The 17,938-nt window shown below is 48.9% G+C and overlaps 1 protein-coding gene across 1 annotated transcript in view; it reads right to left on the reverse strand.

Annotated features, from left to right (window-relative positions):
• The window catches only part of ADARB2 (adenosine deaminase RNA specific B2 (inactive)), a 485,894-nt gene that overhangs the window by 344,060 nt on the left and 123,896 nt on the right, over positions 1-17,938 (reverse strand). The gene's annotated exons all lie outside the window — the stretch shown is intronic.

Genomic DNA, 17,938 nt, shown 5'->3' on the forward strand with positions numbered 1-17,938 from the left:
TGGGGTCGGCCCAGCACTGACCTGCAGCCAGGAGATCCTGCATGTGACTCCACATTTCACGCCTTAGGAAGCAAAAGCCACCCTCCTGCTGCCCTGGTCGCCCTGGCAAGATCAGAAGACCAGAAAGGCCCTCAAAGAATATATTCATGCATTTTTTTTCTTAATATGTTTTCCACCTTTACTGGAGATGAATGACAGTCGTAGCAACAAAGGGAGGACCACTTCCACTGCAACTGCCACCATGTTTGGGTGCAGGGGGAGACCCAAGCAGCACCTCAGCCAAACAGCCAGTGAGTGCTGGTGCGTGAACTCAAGCCACATCTGCTGATGTCTGCGGCCCGACCCTAACCCGAGCACAGACGCTACTGTCCTCAGGCTGCCCAAGCTCCTCTTACCCTCGATAAACTATCATGCGCTCCACGTCACGGGGAAGCAGCGTTGCCGGGAAGATCAACGTCAGCCAGACCCCATTCGGCAGCCTCCGTGCAGCCCCCTCAGCACTGACTTCATCATCATGATGCCCCTGCTCAGACCCAGGGCTGTAAGAACCCCCAGCTCTACTGAACTTGTTAATTACACCCAAGGGCAGTCTCAGGTGCACCTTTAAAAGCACTCTCCAGTGAACGGGCTCAACCACCTGCGGCTCTGTGTTCCCAGAGGCATCCGCTTTGCATTTCTTGTCACCAATATTGCTCTTTCTCCTGGTGCCTGGGGTTTCATCTATCATCACAAAGTAATTGTTGGATTAAGGACGAGCAATTGTTCAGGATTTCGGCCATTGGGACTTCATGCCATAGATCAACACTTGACCTGTTCTGCCTCCACAGAGGTCACATTTCAACATTAAATGTTTCAAAATTTCACCTTCCCAGAGAAAAGTGAAACATGTAAGTAAGAGGATGGCAAGGAGTCGCTGTCATAAAAACAGCTGTAGAATTTTATATACTGACAGGGCCCTTAATATAAATATGATCTGGATAATCTACAGAGCTTTGCATTTCACAGATAACTTTCAAGTTTGATTTATTATTTGGTCTTTGCAATAGCCCTGTGCAGTGGATAAGGCAGAATTTTTAAGACGAAATTATGCCGGCCTAAAGGAAATGAATGGCTTACTAAAATAAATAATTAGGTCAAAAAAGAACTCAGCCCACTCCCCAGATCAGATGCTTAGGTCTAAATTTAACAAAATATGTACAAGATATGAGGAAAACTACAAAAGTCTGATGAAAGAAATTCAAGAAGAAACAAATGAGAGAAATTCCACGTTCATGGATAGGATGGCCCAACGTTTTTAATATGTCAGTGCTTCCCCACTTGATTTGTAGATTCGGTACATTCTCAATCAAAATCTTAGCAAATGATGTTGTGGATCTCGTTCTGCAGTTTACATGGAGAAGCAAAAGGCCCAGAGTAGCCAACACAGTGCTGAAGGGGAAGCACAAACAGATCCGTGAAACAGAACAGAGAACCCCGAAATCGACCCACACAAATACAGGGTTAGGGTTAGGGTTAGCCTTGATCTTTGACAAAGCAGCAGAGGTGCAACAATAACCAGATATCCGTAAGCCAAAAATGAACCCAGACACAAAGCTAACGGCTTTTGTAAAATAAATTCAAAATGAATCACAGACCTCAATGTAAAATGTACAACTATAAAACTCCTTTAAGATGGCACAGGAGAAAATCTAGATGACCTTTGGTATGGTGATGACTTTTTAGATACCACAACAAAGAAGCAATGCATGAAAACAAAATCAATAAATGGGATTTAATTTAAAAACTTCTGCATGGTAGAAGGCAACATCAAGAGAATGAGAAGGCATGCCATAGATGAGGAGAAAATGCATAAAGAACTCTTAAAACTCAACAATAGAAAAACAAACAACCCAATTAAAAAATGCACCGAAGACCTTAACCAATGAAGAGATAGAGATGGCAAATCAACCTGCGAAAAGACGTCTTGTGTCATATGCCACTAGAGAATGCAAATAAAAACAACAGTGAGATGCCACTATACCCCTAATGGCATGGCCGAAATCCAGAGCGCTGACACCCCAGAGCTGGTGAGGATGCGGGGCAGCAGAACTCCCATCGTTGCTGATGAGAGTGCAAAATGGCACAGCCTCTTTGGAAAACAGTTTGATGGTTTCTAACAAAAGTAAACATTCTTCTGTCATATGATCCAGCAATCGTTCTTCTTGGCATTTACTCAAAGGAGCTTAAAACGTATGTCCACGTAAAAACCTGCACTTGGATGGTTATAGGAGCTTTATCCATAATTGCCAAAACCTGGAGCGACCAAGATGCCCTTCGGTGAGCGAATGGAGGCATCACCTGCGGTTCATCCAGATCATGGCATATCACCCAGCTATTCAGCACTAGAAAGAAACGAGCTGTGAAGCCACAGGTAGACATGGGGGAAATGTAGATGCATACCACTAAGTGAAAGAAGCAAGACAATCTGAAAAGGCTGCATCCTGCAGGAGTCCATCTCTAGAACATTCTGGAAAAGGTGAAACTGTGCAGACAGTGAAAAGATCAGGGGTTGACAGGGTTGGAGGAGGGGTAGGTGAACAGGTGGAGCACAGGCGATTTTTAGGGCATTGAAATTACCCTGTATGGGACTGTACACTGTAATGGTGGATACGGGTCATTGTACATTTGTCTATACCCACGGAATGTACAATACATTTGGCTATAGTGAACCCATTGTAAACTGTGAGCTCTGGGTGGGTGATAATGACTGTCAATGTAGGTTCATCAACTGTAACAAAAGTACCCTTTGCTGGGTAGTGCTGACAGTGGGGGCAGCTGTGTCGTTGGGGCCAGGGGCATGGGGGAACTCTGTACTTACCTCTCAATTATGCTGTGAACCCCATGAAAGGCAAATAAACCATGGAACCCCAGAATTGCTAAGCCAAAGGGAAAAGTCAAGCTGGGAACTGCATCAGACAAACCTGTCTTCCATTTCATTCCTAAATAAGATTGCTACAAAGATAAAAAAGCTACATGCTTCCCTCATGATTTGTCCACAGGGAAATTCCTTGTGGGCAAAGGACAGACAGAATTCAAAGTCATCCCTGTGTGCACCTGAGACAAATGTATATCTAATTGCGTCCTCTCCCCTATTGTTTATGCAACAACGCAGATTCACTGAGCCAGACTAAGGCATCCGCGACTCCTCCTCCTCCACCCTCCTCTCACCTGTAAACTGTGTATTCCATGAAAAGCTACCTATGACCTCGAAGCCCCCTACTGACTAGACCTGACCAATGCACATTTTATGTATATTGATATTGGTGGGTGTCTCACATCTCCCTGAAATCTATAAAACCAAGCTGTGCCCTGACCATCTTGGGCACACGTCATCAGGACCCGCTGAGGCTGTGTTGGGGGTGTGTCCTTAACCGTAACAAAATAAACTTTCTAAATTAATTGAGATCTGTCTCAGATATTTTGTGTTCACAAGCCCCAAATTATTAGTCTCTTAAAAACAAACAGCCACAAAAAGTCCACCCAGTTCTTCCAACCCTAGTCTTTAGCTTTCTACTCCTGCAGCAACTACAAGAATTATCAGGCAGCAAAGGACATTGTCTGAGGGACCCGGAGCACTTGATCTGAAAGCCACCAAATCCAGAAGATGAGACACCTCAGAGCAGCTGGCGGGACGGTCGGGGATGGCTCAGCCCACATTTTCTGATGCATTTGCTTTCACTTCAAGAACAGAGTGAAGCCTTTCGTGTGGGAAGAGCAACACAGGTTGGCATTTCAACATGGTGCCACTGTCAGGGTGCCACTTTCCTAGGTTATTACCCGCACCACTGCCTGGAGGAGATCTGTTCACCTTAGTCAGGTGATGGTTAGAACTTTCTCAGTGCCTTTTTCTTTCAAGAAAATCTCCAGTTGTATTGCCTAGAAAACCAGGAAAACTGACTCCCTCCTAAACACAGAATGGATTCCTGGCTTCTCTGCGGTTATTTAATGTCAGTTGAACGACATTCTCATTACTGTAGTTGGGGAGAAAAAAATGTGTTGCACAACATAGTTTGGGTTTGTAAGTAGCATAAAGAAATATATAAAAAGCATCCTTTATTAACTTGTTAAAATATGAAACAATAAACAGAAATGAAATACAATGTAATAAAATCAATATACAAGTTAGGATTGTTTTTAATTATAACTTAAATTAACCCGGGTATCTCCATTGTGGAACAATTTATTTCCAAAACAAAAATGAAGTCTGTAAAAGTATACTCAATTACACCGGGGAATGGCAAATTTTCTGTCTTCTGGTATTCAAGAAATTTTTTTTCCATTTATGGCTAAAATTATTATAACTCCTCGTATAGTCATTTCCTTTACTAAAGGTGCTTATCTCCTTTCTTGTGTACACATAGTTTGACCATAAAATTGATTTGTCCCTAAACAATAATTTTGACCTCAAAAAAGAAAAAAAAAAAAGAACACTGATTTCTGACATGAAGGTTCCAGGGATGTAACTGGGTTCTGGGAGTCCTGGGGCCTCTTAGAGACCGTCATTGTTCCCTCTGGCAGAGAGGATCTGCTGAGGGTCCAGTCCTCATCCAGACGGAAGACCTCAGCTTTGCTTTAAACATGAGACTCTCTTGCTTCCCTTGGAAAATAAAAGAAAAGACGTTTGAAAATCACTGCTTCAGCAGGGCAAATGATCGTCACGCAGATCAGGCTTCAGACAGAAGAAGGTGGTTCTATGTGAACACAGTTATGCATTTGGTCTAACTGTTGCTTTGATTTTTTTTTTTTTCATAAGCACAAAGCAATACAGGTAAGTGTGGGGAGATAGCATGGGTTCCTATGAGAAATGAAACTGGTCTCTTTCTTGTGCTTCAGCTGAACAATTTGAAACCAAGCATTTTTTTTCCGTGCAGAACAATTGATATGGTTTGCCTGTGTCCCCACCCAAATCTCACCTCGAGTTGTAGCTCCTGTAATTCCCACATGTTGTAGGAGGGGACTGCTGGGAGACAACGGAATCATGGTGGCGGTTTCCCCACGCTGTTCCCACGGTATTAAGTCTCACGAGGCCTGATGGTTGATAAGGGGTTTTCCCTTTCGCTTGCCTCTCACTCTCTCTTGCCTGCTGCCATATGAGATGTGCCCTTCACCTTCCACCATGACTGTGAGGCCTCCCCAGCCTCATGGAACTGTGAGTCCACTAAGCATCTTTTTCTTTATCAATTACCCAGTCATGGTGTGTCTTTGTCAGCAGCATGACTGATACAACAATACTATGACAAGGGGAAAAATCACTTGGCACCAGCAAATCCTTGCCTGACCCAGTTGCAGGCTACAGACCTAGGCCACCCTGGCTTAAGACGTACTTCAAGACCCACCTTGGAGGACAAGTGGTTCTAAGCTCACGGGTCACACCCTCCACCCAATCCCTCCAGTGTCTGCCTTGTAAGACCTTAAAGCCACCCAGCCCAGGCTGGAAACCCCGAATGTATCTTTCTCTCTTCCCATTTTGAGATTCCTGGATGCTATGTTAATGTGGTTTTTTATCTGCAGCATATCCAATAAGCCTGGATTTTGTGGTCAGCAAAGCCCTTCCTTGGGTTTTTGGTGCATCAGCAATAAATATAAGGAGCTTGATAGGCCAAATTATGGGAATTTAATGTGCAGATTGTCTTAAACAGATTCCCCTTTGGTAGACAGAGGTAGGTAGTAGGCTGGAGGGTGCTGCTGTAGGGAGGATTTGCTGGTGAACAACCAGACACAGATGGCAGCGCCAAGAGTCACCCCTCCTCGGGGGGAACAGCACCTGGATAAAGACAGAGAAAACCTTCCTATGCCTGGTTCTGCGCTCGGAATCCTGGCCTGAGGAGGAGGAAGTGGGTTCAACCACTCGGAATCAGAGAACAAAGGCAGGAGACAGCCCTGCCCTGGATGGATGCCAAGCCCTGCATCGGGGTTCACACTCAATTATGGAGGCAATGGGATGAGGGATCTGCTTAGACACGAATTCATGAGAAAATGATGTGGAGTGCTTCGCAGACGACAAGATCAGTACAGATCAAGACAGAACCCCTGACAGAGGCAGCGTGGTCTCTGATGCCTTGGAGGAGTCGGCTTGAAGCCTGGCCGGCTGTGTTCCTAACAGGCCCAGCCAGCCCAGAACCACAGCCCGGCACCCTTGTGCTCCCAGACACAAAACCCTGTGGCTGGGAGATGTAACCCGAAGCGACACGAGGCTGACTGTCTTCCTCGCGTGTCCCTCTTCCTCTGAATATCCCTGCGCTTTAATGCACACGTTACTGGCATGGCTCCATCAATCCACTGGTTATTACCTGATGTGCACCAAATTCCTTCCTTTCACATCTGAAGGCCGCCTGGTTCTGAATTCTGCCACACTGGTGGCACAGGGATGGTGGGCATTCTTAGGATTGATACCCCCCATATGGGAACCTACCTCCCTTCAGCCTGACCACCAGCCCCCAGGGAGAACATGTGGTGGAAAGGGCCAGGCTCTGTCAAACCAAGGGCCCCCAACTCTTTGGTCCACGCTCGTCCATGGCCACCCCTGAGTTAGAAGCCTGCTGACTTCTAACCTCTGCTGTCCCCTATCCCGTGGTTCAGGGGTTATTTATTTATTTATTCATTTTGAGGCAGTCTCACTCTGTTGCTCGGGCTGGAGTGCAGTGGCACGATCTTGGCTCAGTGCAACTTCCATCTCCTGGGTTCAAGTGATTGTCCTGCATCATCCTCCTGAGTAGCTGGGATTACAGGTGTGTGCCACCACACCTGGCTGATTTTTGTATTTGTAGTAGAGATGGGGTTTCACCAGGTTGGCCAGGCTGGTCCTGAACTCTCTTGGCCTCAGGTGATCCACCCGCCTCAGCCTCCCAGAGTGTCAGGTGGTTTTTAAAGGATCCTTCTGGCTTCAGCGGGTGCTCCTCTGGGATCCAGGCTACGAGCTGTGGGCTGGCCTTGCTGGATTTGGGGAAGGGGCCTCAGAGAGTGTCTAGGCCCAGGTGGGCTGCGTGACATTGGCCCAGCTTGCTGGCAGCATCACCTCCACGCTGCTCCCAGCAGCTCTGTGTCTTCGGCGCCCGTGTGGTGTCATCTCGAGGGCTAGTGGCTCGGAGCCTGTGCAGGTCAGTGGCCTTGGCGACTTCCAGCTGTGTCATTTTCACATTTTGATTTTGGCACCTAGACCACTAGGAGCCCCAGAATGCTTGGCCAGGCTGGGGTCGGCTGCTAATACCAGGAATTCAGGTTTTCACTTAGCATGGGAGAAACAGGCTCAAGCTAACAGCTGCACATGATGAAGCTCGTTCCATAATGTCGCTGCTTCTCATGTGAACGGGCTCTCGGTGATTTTTATTCTAAATTTTATTTTTATGAATAATATATCCACATGGTTAAGTAAAAAGTGGAAAACACATGAAAATAAGGTGCAGTCTCCCCTCCCATCCAGAGGCATTTTCTCTGGACCTGGTTCCTCGGGGGGCAGCACTTGGGTCTGTCACTGTTGGCTCCCACTGGACATTAAGTGAGAGGCTCTCAGTGCTTCCCAGGACACCCACGTGCTTTGCACAGGCTGGAGATTCACGGCAGTGTTTTTATAAAGAGACTGTAAAAACTGGTAGCATAGTCAAGCTCACAAAAGCAGAGAGCAGAAGGGTGGTTGCCAGGGGCAGAGGGGGTGCAGGGGGTTGCTGGTGTGAGGTGGGTGGTTTTGGGGATGGTAGGAGTGTGTTCTGGAGACCCAAACCTTGGTGTGGGGACCGTACTCAGAAACTGTGCGTCATCTGCTGCGGGAGCTGTGATAAGAGGGACCCTAGGATGCTCAGCTCACACAGTAAGAGGGGACTGACCATGTGAGGCTACACGCGTGCTACTGATCAGCTGTGGAAATCATTTCACGACGTATGTGTGCATGTAAATGCCACGCTGGGCTCTGTAAACAGGTGCAATGTCCACATGTCAATTATACCTCAGTAAAGTTGTTCTAAGAATCTGTGTCGGAAGCCTTTTAAATGTGTGCTTTGTGGTTCCTCCGAAGAGGATTCCTCAATCTTGCCTGGCTGGGGCCATGGAGGGAGCCTGGTCCCTGGATCCTGGACTCTGCCTGAGTTTAGTGGGTATGGGCGGGAGAAGCGTTCTGAATCCAGAGGCGGCCCCAGAGGAAGGGCCGCTGCTGTCCCTGCCTCGGCCACACTGCAGGCCTGCTCCCGTGCTCGGAGGGCTCATTGAGGGTGTGGCACCCCCTCCCTTCTTTCTTCCCTCTCAAAAATGCCCCTTCACCCCCACTGATGCTCATTCCCAATAAGCACAGTTGAAGGTTCTGCTGGGGAGGGGGGCTACAGCTGCATTATTGGTGAATGCCTGGACCCGAAGGCATCGAGACGGCGGGGCTGCATCTGGGGGCAGGGGTCTGCATGGGAGCCACTGAGTTCATTCTGTGCTGTATCGGGGGCTGGGGGGCTGTTCCCCGTCTTTAGAGTCTGTGTAATTCAGAAAGCACTGCCTGGGTGCCGCTTCCCTCCACATTAAACAGATCTCCAGTTTCCCTGTCTGTGAATCTCTCTCACACACAGAGGCGCGGACACACACATGCACACACACCCACACACATGCACATGCTCACCAGGACACCCCCTGCCTCATCTGGTTGGGTGAGGCAGCAGATTGTGTTATGCTTGTCCGACATGATTCCACTTATGACTCGACATGGAACGTCCTTAGGGCAGAGACTTGGTTCAGCACAATTTCATCCATTATTCAGCAATCTCTGTGTAGCGCTGGTATCTTGTAAGTGATAAATTATTATAACGAAAGAAAATCTGCTCGCCAGTTCATCTTGGAAAACACAAGATCGAATTCCTCTGGCTGGCATCCTCCGCCTCACCCACCTGCCTGGGGATGGCTGCTCTCAGGCCCTCCTGGGCAGGGGGTCCCGCTCTATGGCTGACCCTGGCACATGGGGGTTTTACACCCCTGGTTTTCCCTGTACTCTCCTGTCAGGGTGGGATCCCTTTACAGTGGATTTGAGATCTTGTTTAGGAAGGTTTGGAAGAAGATGCTGAGAGCACCAGACACCGAGGAAGGGAGGAAATCCTTTTGATGACAAGAATCAGCTCAGACACACTCGCGAGTATAAACAGAGCCCAGCTCCTCCGGGCAGCATGGTCCCGTCCATCGCCCAACTCCCCCCCAAGCCACACTCTGCAGGTGTCCTCTCTGGTTCAACAGTGTCAGGGCACCATTAGCGCTCAGTACTCTTGAGTTCATTTAAATCACATTAAACATCCTTTGGGTAACTGGTAATTAGAAATACAAGCAATGACAATTTCTAAAAATTTAAATTTCTCAAGTATGTTCCATTGCACATCATTTCTGCAGAACAGTAGTGTGGGCTTAAAGAAGCAGAGAGTTCTGTAGTTTCAAGAGTTTTGGAAAAGCCTTCTTTGAGTTAATTAATTTACCTTTTTTTTTTTTGGCTTATAACTGAGGCTTCTCAGCAATATTAGCCTGCAATCATGACTGCATGTACACGGCTGATGAGGGGCAATTTTTTTCCAAGTTTATCTGACTTCCACCCTTCTCTCTTTTTTCCTAGTACAGTGCTTGGTGGAATGGCTTGGGCGAATACCCTAAGAATGAGCCCTTGAGAGTAGATTTGATGATATGAATTTGATAATACGTGAAGTGCTTCTACATGACATCCTACGCCCGGCCCATCTCACGGGGCTCAGAGAGCCACAGGACACATAACAGCTGGTCCTCCTGATGTATTGACTTAAAACACATCCACGAGGCTGGGCACAGTGGCTCACGCCTGTAGTCCCAGCACTTTGGGAGGCTGAAGTGGGTGGATCACCTGAGGTCAGGAGTTCGAGACCAGCCTGGCCAACATGCCAAAACTTCATCTCTATTAAAAATACAAAAATTAGCCGAGTATGGTGGCACATGCCTGTAATCCCAGCTACTCAGGAGGCTGAGGTAGGAGAATCCCTTGAACCCGGGAGGCAGAGGCTGCAGTGAGCTGAGACTGAGTCACTGCACTCCAGCCTGGGCGACAGAGCGAGACTCTGTCTCAAAAAAACAAAAACAAACGAAAACCACAGAAAGCCAAGTCTGTGCGACTGCTCCTGGGGTGAGGCAGCACGCCTCCGGTCCAGGCAGCCGCAGGTTTCTCTCTTCATTTTTCTGCTCAGGTCTTCCATGGAGGGGCCATTTTCATCTCACTCTCCAAGACCAGAACCTTTTTTCACCATGTCTGTTGGAAAGGATTTTGGCGTGGGTGTTTGCCATGAGCAGAGAGGCCTACATTCTCTGAGTGGGCCGAGCAAACACCGTGGTGCCAGCACAGGGCCTTGGACAGACCCTTCGTGGTGATCTTCGTGCTGAGAGAAACCCCCGCTCATCGTTTTCTTGGCTGAGCAGGGGGTTCTTTTCAGAATTAACATTTAAAGCAGCTTAGGCTTTAACATTTAAAGCAGCTGGAGCAAGATCAAGGGCCTGTGCTGGAGGATGCTTAAGGAGCCTCCAGCTTTCCAGCCAGCGGCGTGACATCAGGTCCTGTAAGCGGAGACTCGCAGATACTGCACAGTTAGGGCTCCCTTCCTTCCGCGCCTTCGTCGTATCGGGGTAGAGCAAGGCTGAAGATGTGTGGCACACCTGTGGCGGGGTGGCCGTCCACGCATCCAGCACACAGCCGCCGAACGCCCACCGCGGGGCCGGGAACGTGCTGCAGGATCAGAGGATGTGCGGGAGGCTGTCTTTCCTCACGGACTTGGCGTTGTGGTGACTCACTCCTACACCCACCCACCCAGCACGGACAATGCAGGGAGCCGGGCGGGGTCTGGGCGTCACACAGAAGCCGAGGCTCGGAAACGGTGCACTTATAACACAGTCACCGTTCCTCTGGGTGGATAATCTTTGATCTGGCTTTTGGAAAATAAGTAGACATTTGCAAGGCACAGAAAAAGATAAAAACTTTGCCCTCAGAGAACAGTCCAATATGTGTACCGAAGAAATCTGCAGCTGTATCCCCTAAATCTATAAAACTAAAATAAATGAAGATCATCACTTAAAATAACAAAAGCAATTCCCACCACCAGCCTTGCTCAGAAGCCTGCAGTAGACAGGGATCTGTGGAGAAACGCGTGGTGACACGGCCCACTGTGTGGAGTTCTGGAATGGGTGGTGATACGGACCATTGCTTGGAGCCCTGATGCTGAGTTACACACAGTTCCAGGAGATCCTGACAGCAAGCCCCTGCGAGGAGAGAAGCGTCCCTGGGTGGGAGTAGCACACAGAGGACAGGGAAGGTCCCTGGAGAGCTGGTGTGGGCTACACAGGAGCTGGCTGTCTGGGAGCTCTGGGTCAAAGCCTAAGCAAACCAGGGGAGAGTCACGGGCCTCTGGTCAGGAGGGAGACCACGATCTGCAGACAGAAGCAAAGGGGTCTTTCAGGCCACACACAGCCTGTGGCGACCAGGCAGGAAGGAGTGAGGCCCTGCCGAGGGAGCGGAGCCCACAGGGTTCCCGGCAGGAAGCCCAGGGCCTTGGGCCGCGGTCGGCACCTGCTGTGTGGCTGGACAGAGGCACAGCTGCGGGTGTGGAGCAGCCCCAGGTCATCAGTTGTTAGCATGCAGTTCAATATTGCAGCTCACAACCCAGGAGTGTGATGGTAACAGAAGGACTCAAAAGAAATCTTAATTTTCTTTTGTGTGTTTTGTGAACTAATAGTGTATCTTAGATATAAAATTCCAGCTTCCCAGTTGATGACTGGCACAGGCCATTCTCCCTCCAGCTTTGACTCGCCTGACAAAGAGTTTCAGGGGCCAGGGTGGTGGAAACAGATGGAAAGGGCGTGGATAAACTCACTAGGGACACTGGCCAGTGGGCTTCTGTTTGCTGAGCTGCAAAATGGGGATGATGATGGGTGAGTTTCATACAGGCACTGTAAAGGTTAAGTGAGGAACATGTAAGTGTGTGTCACTGACCTGCAAGCATGCAGTGGGTTCCGACAGCTGTGAATACCGCCACTGCCATCACTACAGTCATTGCCACGACTGCCTCATGTGCAGTCCTGTGTACGGGGAAGGAGGTACTGACGGGTTGGGGAGGGGGTGATCCTGAACAGCCTTTAATTACTATTTTAATACACTTTCACGGTACCAGAAAGGACACAACACTCAATTTATTTGGAAGATGCAACCCTCCCAGGTGGACTTTAAATCACAATGGAAAGACAGACTGTGGAGCCTGTCAGTGAGAGAATGCAGGAAAAAATTTGCACCTGGCTTCTTAAGTGTCCCTTCCTCTGTCTGGAAGCCTTTGTGAAACTTCTTATTTTTTATTTTTTGAGACAGGGTGTTGCTCTGTTGCCCAGCCTGGAACACAGTGGTGTGATCACAGCTCACTGCAACCTCTGCCTCCCTGGACTCCCAGGCTGGAGTATGGTGGTGATATCAAAGCTCACTGCAGCCTCTGCCTCCCCGGGATCCCAGGCTGGAGTACAGTGGTGATATCATAGCTCACTGCAGCCTCTGCCTCCCAGCTCAAGGGATTCTCCCACTTCAGCCTCTCGAGTAGCTAGGACTCCAGGCATGCATCACCACACCTAATTTCTGTATTTTTTCTAGAAATGGAGTTTCACCATGTTGCCCAGGCTGGGCTCAAACACCTGGGTTCCAGGGATCCGACTACCTAGGCCTCCCAAAGTGCTGGGATTACAGACGTGAGCCACCGCACCCGGCCTGTGAAACAATTTGACTATGAAAATTACTTCTACTTTTTAAAATGTCATGCGGACTCCACGTGACGCCAGGTTCTCCTGAGGGCAGGTCTGACGTGGCATAAATAGTGAAGAAATGCGAGTGGCAGGAAAAGCACATCTTCTTGCAGAGAGAGGCTGGAGCCAAGACAGGCTGCCTCGTGTCTGCCTGGGATTCAGTGCTGAAGCCTGGCACTTAGGGAAACTGGCACAGAGAGAGGCTGCAGCCAAGACAGGCCGCCTCGTGTCTGCCTGGGATTAGGTGCTGAGGTCTGGCTACACTTAGGGAAACTGGCATTGCCAATACTTCACCCCAGCAACTGCTGGCCTTTATGCCCTGGGTCTAATCCTGGTGTAAACACCTGATAGAGGATGGAGATTAAGATTCAAGCAGGAGGCTGTGTGCAGTGACTCATGCCTATAATCCCAACACTTTGGGAGGCTGAGGTGGGGGGATCACCTGAAGTCAAGAGTTTGAGACCAGCCTGGCCAACATGGTGAAAACCCATCTCTACTAAAAATACAAAAAAGTAGCCAGGCGTGGGGGCTGTGCCTGTGGTCCCAGCTACTCCGGAGTCTGAAGCATGAGAATCACTTGAAAGCAGGAGGCGGAGGCTGCAGTGAGCTGAAATTGCGTCCCTGCACCCCAGCCTGGGCGACAGAGTGAGCTTCTATCTCAAAATCAAACAAAACAAAAACCCAAAAGATTCAACGGTGCCAGCAAGGACACTAAATTTGTAATGTCGTAACAGCTGCTCCGCCTCGAAGGAGTCAAGTTGATCTCCACCGTCCCATTCTTCCTATTCAGCAGGGAACTTAACAACTGCACGCGTTTGGGCAAATCTATGATTTTCCGAGGCCCCCGTTCCATAAAATGGTGATGCCAAGTCCTTCCTCCCAGGTGAGTGTGAAGACACCTTCGTTGCTGGAGAGGAAGAGGCCGGCATGCAGCTTCCTCAAGGCAGATTAGCTGGTGGATTAGCTGGTGGATTAGCTGGTGGTAGTGATGATGATGGCAGCCGCAACAGCAGCGATGCTTGCAGCAAGGCCTTCCTCAGTCTCAGAGGCTGATGCTGCGTCCACTTCACAGGAGGAAGTGAGCTCCCAGTGCGAAGAGCCTGCAGTACTCAGACACACGTTCAGACAGGGTGCACTGAGCAGAAAGTCAGTCGCCTGTTCCCGTCCTCCTCGGAATACCCAACCCCTAACGTCACAGCGACGCCACGTGTGGCTCAGAGACTCAGAGGGAGCTTCCCTAGATTTTCATTATGACCGCGAGTGGACCAAGTGGAAGATGGTGGGTGCCACGTGGGCACCTCGCCCTGCCTGTGGCCATCAGGCAGGGTCCAGGGTCTGCTCTGCAGCGTGAGTCTCAGCTAACTTTCCCCCAGTTTTCTTGCCAGCATGCCTTTCTTGCACTAAGCTGTTTCCTGGGCCCTGAAGCAATTTCCCCATGTCAGCCTTGCCAAACACATTCAATTTTCCTGTAACAACATGATTTAAAGCCTACTTTAAAAAATAAACACCGATCTTAGCTATTGTGTCTTAGCCAGAGAGCTGGCCTCATAGGAAAAAGGCTCACGTCTGTTTCTTTTGCGTGAAACTTGGCATGCTGTACACACATTAGGGACGTGTGCTGAGCTAATGAGCAGCTCACCAAAAAGAACCAAAAAGCTGATTGGTATCCAAGTAACACGGGTGGGAGAGAGAAGATGTGCTCACAACGACGGCATCTGCCCCTCAATGCCAGCATCAGCAGCTGCTCTGTGTTCTGGGGTACTTCCATGCATCGTTCAAAGAAAGTCGTAGGGACAGTTATCACTGCAATCCTTGTGGGTCACAGTGAGAAGAGTTCAGTTTCAAAAGAAAACTTAGCCAAAGATAAAACAAAGCAAACACAACTAATGTGAGGGTGGCCTCACTCCCTTCGTGGAAACCCAGGACTCAGCAGAACCATGAGCATTCTTAGCGGAGCCCATGATCACTATAGCAAGTTCTCCCTTGGAGAACTCCTGGAAGCCACCGGCAGGAGGGTTCATGGGAACCCGTGCACACTGGGTGCTGCGTGTGAACGGTGGCAGGGAAGTCGCCGCCCTACCACCCAGTGATGGCCGGCTGTCCTTGGTGGGGTCTGCTGACTCCACATGGGGGACTGACTCCCAGACACGCTGAAGTGGACTTTCTAACTGGCACCTACTGAATGCACTCCATGGGCGGCCAGGTCACTCAGCTGGGGGAGCCGCTCCCTGAGGTTCCTTCTGCGCCCCAAGACGCCTGAGAGCCAGGTCCACTCGGCTTTCAATGCCATTGTGTTTTCCTTTCGTCTCTCTCCCCAAATCAGCAATTCCTTACAAAGCGCCGAGGGAAGATCGGCTCCTGACGACAGGCCTCCTGAGGAACGGAGGAGGAGAAACCGTGATTTTTCTTCTTTCTACATCCACCTGGCAGCCATTGGCTCTTCATGATAAACGAGGACGGCACGGCCTCTTCTGTCACTGGAGACACTGACTCCACAATGCATAGCCAGGGACAGGCAATCCCAGCTATCTCCCCAAGAATGCACCTCAATGGTGGCTGTGTGCACACACACACACTTGCATGCATGTGCACACACACCTGTACACACGTGCACACGCACACACACGTGCACCGCACCCACACACACACCTGTACACACGTGCACACGTGTAGCCGGGGTGCAGCTGAGATGAGGAAGATGGATTCTTAGGGAAATTGGCAGGTAGCCCCCCCAGGGGAGAGCGGGGCTGTCTCAGGGCGCCCACGTCTATGGCTCTTCCTGGTGCCACACTGGCCAGTGCCAGGAAGCAGTGCTGGCTTTGAGCCTGACCCCGGCAGTCGCTCTGCTCCAAGGACCTTCACACCTCGAGGCCCGAAGTAAAACCATTCCTGCCATCTGGACAGTTGGGGATCTCACCTGAGATGAGGATCACAGGGCTGAAGCAGCAACGTCCCCTAACCTCCTACCCACAGCGTTGGAAACCACACCGATCAGAAGGATTTCCCTGGCTGAAGGGAAGCTGAACATGACCAGGAGAGCATGAGGTGCCCAGCGCTGCGTCGGGTTCTCTCTGCGCTGCTGCCTGCGCTTCTTCGGCTTAGGAGATAGCTCACAAATACCTTCGGCGGTCAGAAGTGTGACGGTCACATACAATTTTAGAGCTGTGATCATTTTTTTAAATCATTTCCAAATTTTGTAGTAAAAAATTGAGTCCTAAATATTTGATAATTTGCTTAGTGACATACTATAGTATCTATCTAATTTATTTATTTATTTATTTATTTATTTATTTATTTATTTATTTATTTGAGACAGAGTTTCACTGTCACCCGGGCTGGAGTGCTGTGGCATGATCTCAGCTCACTGCAACTGCTTTGCCTCCTGGGTTCAAGCGATTCTCCTGCCTCAGCCTCCCAAGTAGCTGGGATTACGGGTGCCTGCCACCATGCCTGGCTAATTTTTGTATTTTTAGTAGAGATGGGGTTTCACCACATTGGCTTGTCTCAAACTCCTGATCTCAAGTGATCTACCCACCTCAGCCTCCCAAGGTACTGGGATTACGGGCATGAGCCACTGTGCCTGGCCCATATTTTATCTATCTAGTCAATACTCAGTCATCAATCAGCATTTACTAGAAAGTTTTTGAAAAAATGTATTTGTTTCAGCTACTACAGAACCCAGATAAATTCCAGCTCTCAAGGAATGGCTTTATAAAGTGTCAACAATAAACAGTATTTTCTCCAGAGTTAGTAAATGGCAGAGCCTGTTTTTGCATTATCTCATTTTAATCTTTACAGGAATTATTTGATGGAGACCTGAGGTTGACTGTTTCTAGAAGAAACTGATGTCAAAGCTGTGGGTGCCTCCCCTATGATCTCCAGGCTGGTAACAGGCAGGAAGATTTGACCCGGATCCCTGAGCTCAGAACTTCCTGGAACGGGAGAGGCAGTGGATGGAGAAATGACTCCAGGTGGACGCCCCGTGCCGTTCTGTTTGCACCGTCACTGTTTATGTATTCACGCCACAATCAGAAACGCTGTAGCGCAATTTACGGGTAGAATACGGAGATGCTGGTTTTGTTGTTTTTTGAATCTTACATCTGCTGCATATTCTCTCTACTATTAACACCAAAAGGAAACCGCTGCTGTGACTCGATGACCTGTAGCCCATCCTGGTCTCCTCTAAGCCTGTTCCTCCTCAATGCCTGGGACTGTTACAATCAACAGTAGTGTCGGTTCTGGACTCAAAGGGCATACACCCACTCCTCATCATAGGTTTGGCGGGGGTGTCTGTGTGCAGAAGCTCTGAGTAATACTACAAGTGTCTCCCAATTTTATCATTTCTGCTATGACGAAGATGCGTACTATAGCCAAAACTCAGAAACGAGATAAGAAAAAGGGCAGACTGTTATGGTCAGAAAACTCAAAAGGCTCATTTTCCATGCAATTATCTTTGTAACAGCAGAATAAACCCATTTATCTAATAGAGTTATAGTAATAAAGGGTATATTAAATTTTTCTGTGGGGAAAATAACTTAGGGATGATGAAATGTCATCTAGATAAAGCCAGACTGAAAAGGCTATTTCCAAACAGACTGTCGGGGCAGAACCCATGGTTCAGGCTAGTCCTCCCTTCCTGTCTCTCCTTCTGGCTGGTAAGTCATATGTTGTCTTTGTAGCCTCAGGGGGTCCCGGAGCACCTGGGTCCTTCAGCCTGGGGTTGACAGGGAACCTGCAGGGTTTGCTGGCCACTAATCTAATCAGGTTCTTTTGACTCCATGAAGCTGTCACTGTCACAATGTCACTGTCCCTCTCTCAGAGGCATTGCCTGGGAGTGAGGTGGGCCTGGAGGCCACTGGGGTCCCTCCTTCCATGTCAACTCTGATTCTGGATTGAATGCGGTGTGAGAGGTCTCCTCTGAGAAACCCAGATTTAGGATTCAGTAAAAAGTCCAGGGTGACCATTCCTGCTGCAGTTGCACTTTTAACTGCAATTTATTTTTAATATACGTAGTTTCCATTGGAGTGAGGAAAATGTACTTACTTATTAAAGTCCTAGTAACTTACATTCTGTAAATATTTTCATAAAAAGTATCCAACCTACACCTACTAGTAAATAGAAGCCAAGACATTTTGGATATTTAAAGAGGGCC

This window comes from Aotus nancymaae, unplaced genomic scaffold, assembly GCF_030222135.1.
Source record: "Aotus nancymaae isolate 86718 unplaced genomic scaffold, 86718_ANA_hifiasm-v0.15.2.pri h1tg000173l, whole genome shotgun sequence".
NCBI lineage: Eukaryota > Metazoa > Chordata > Mammalia > Primates > Aotidae > Aotus > Aotus nancymaae.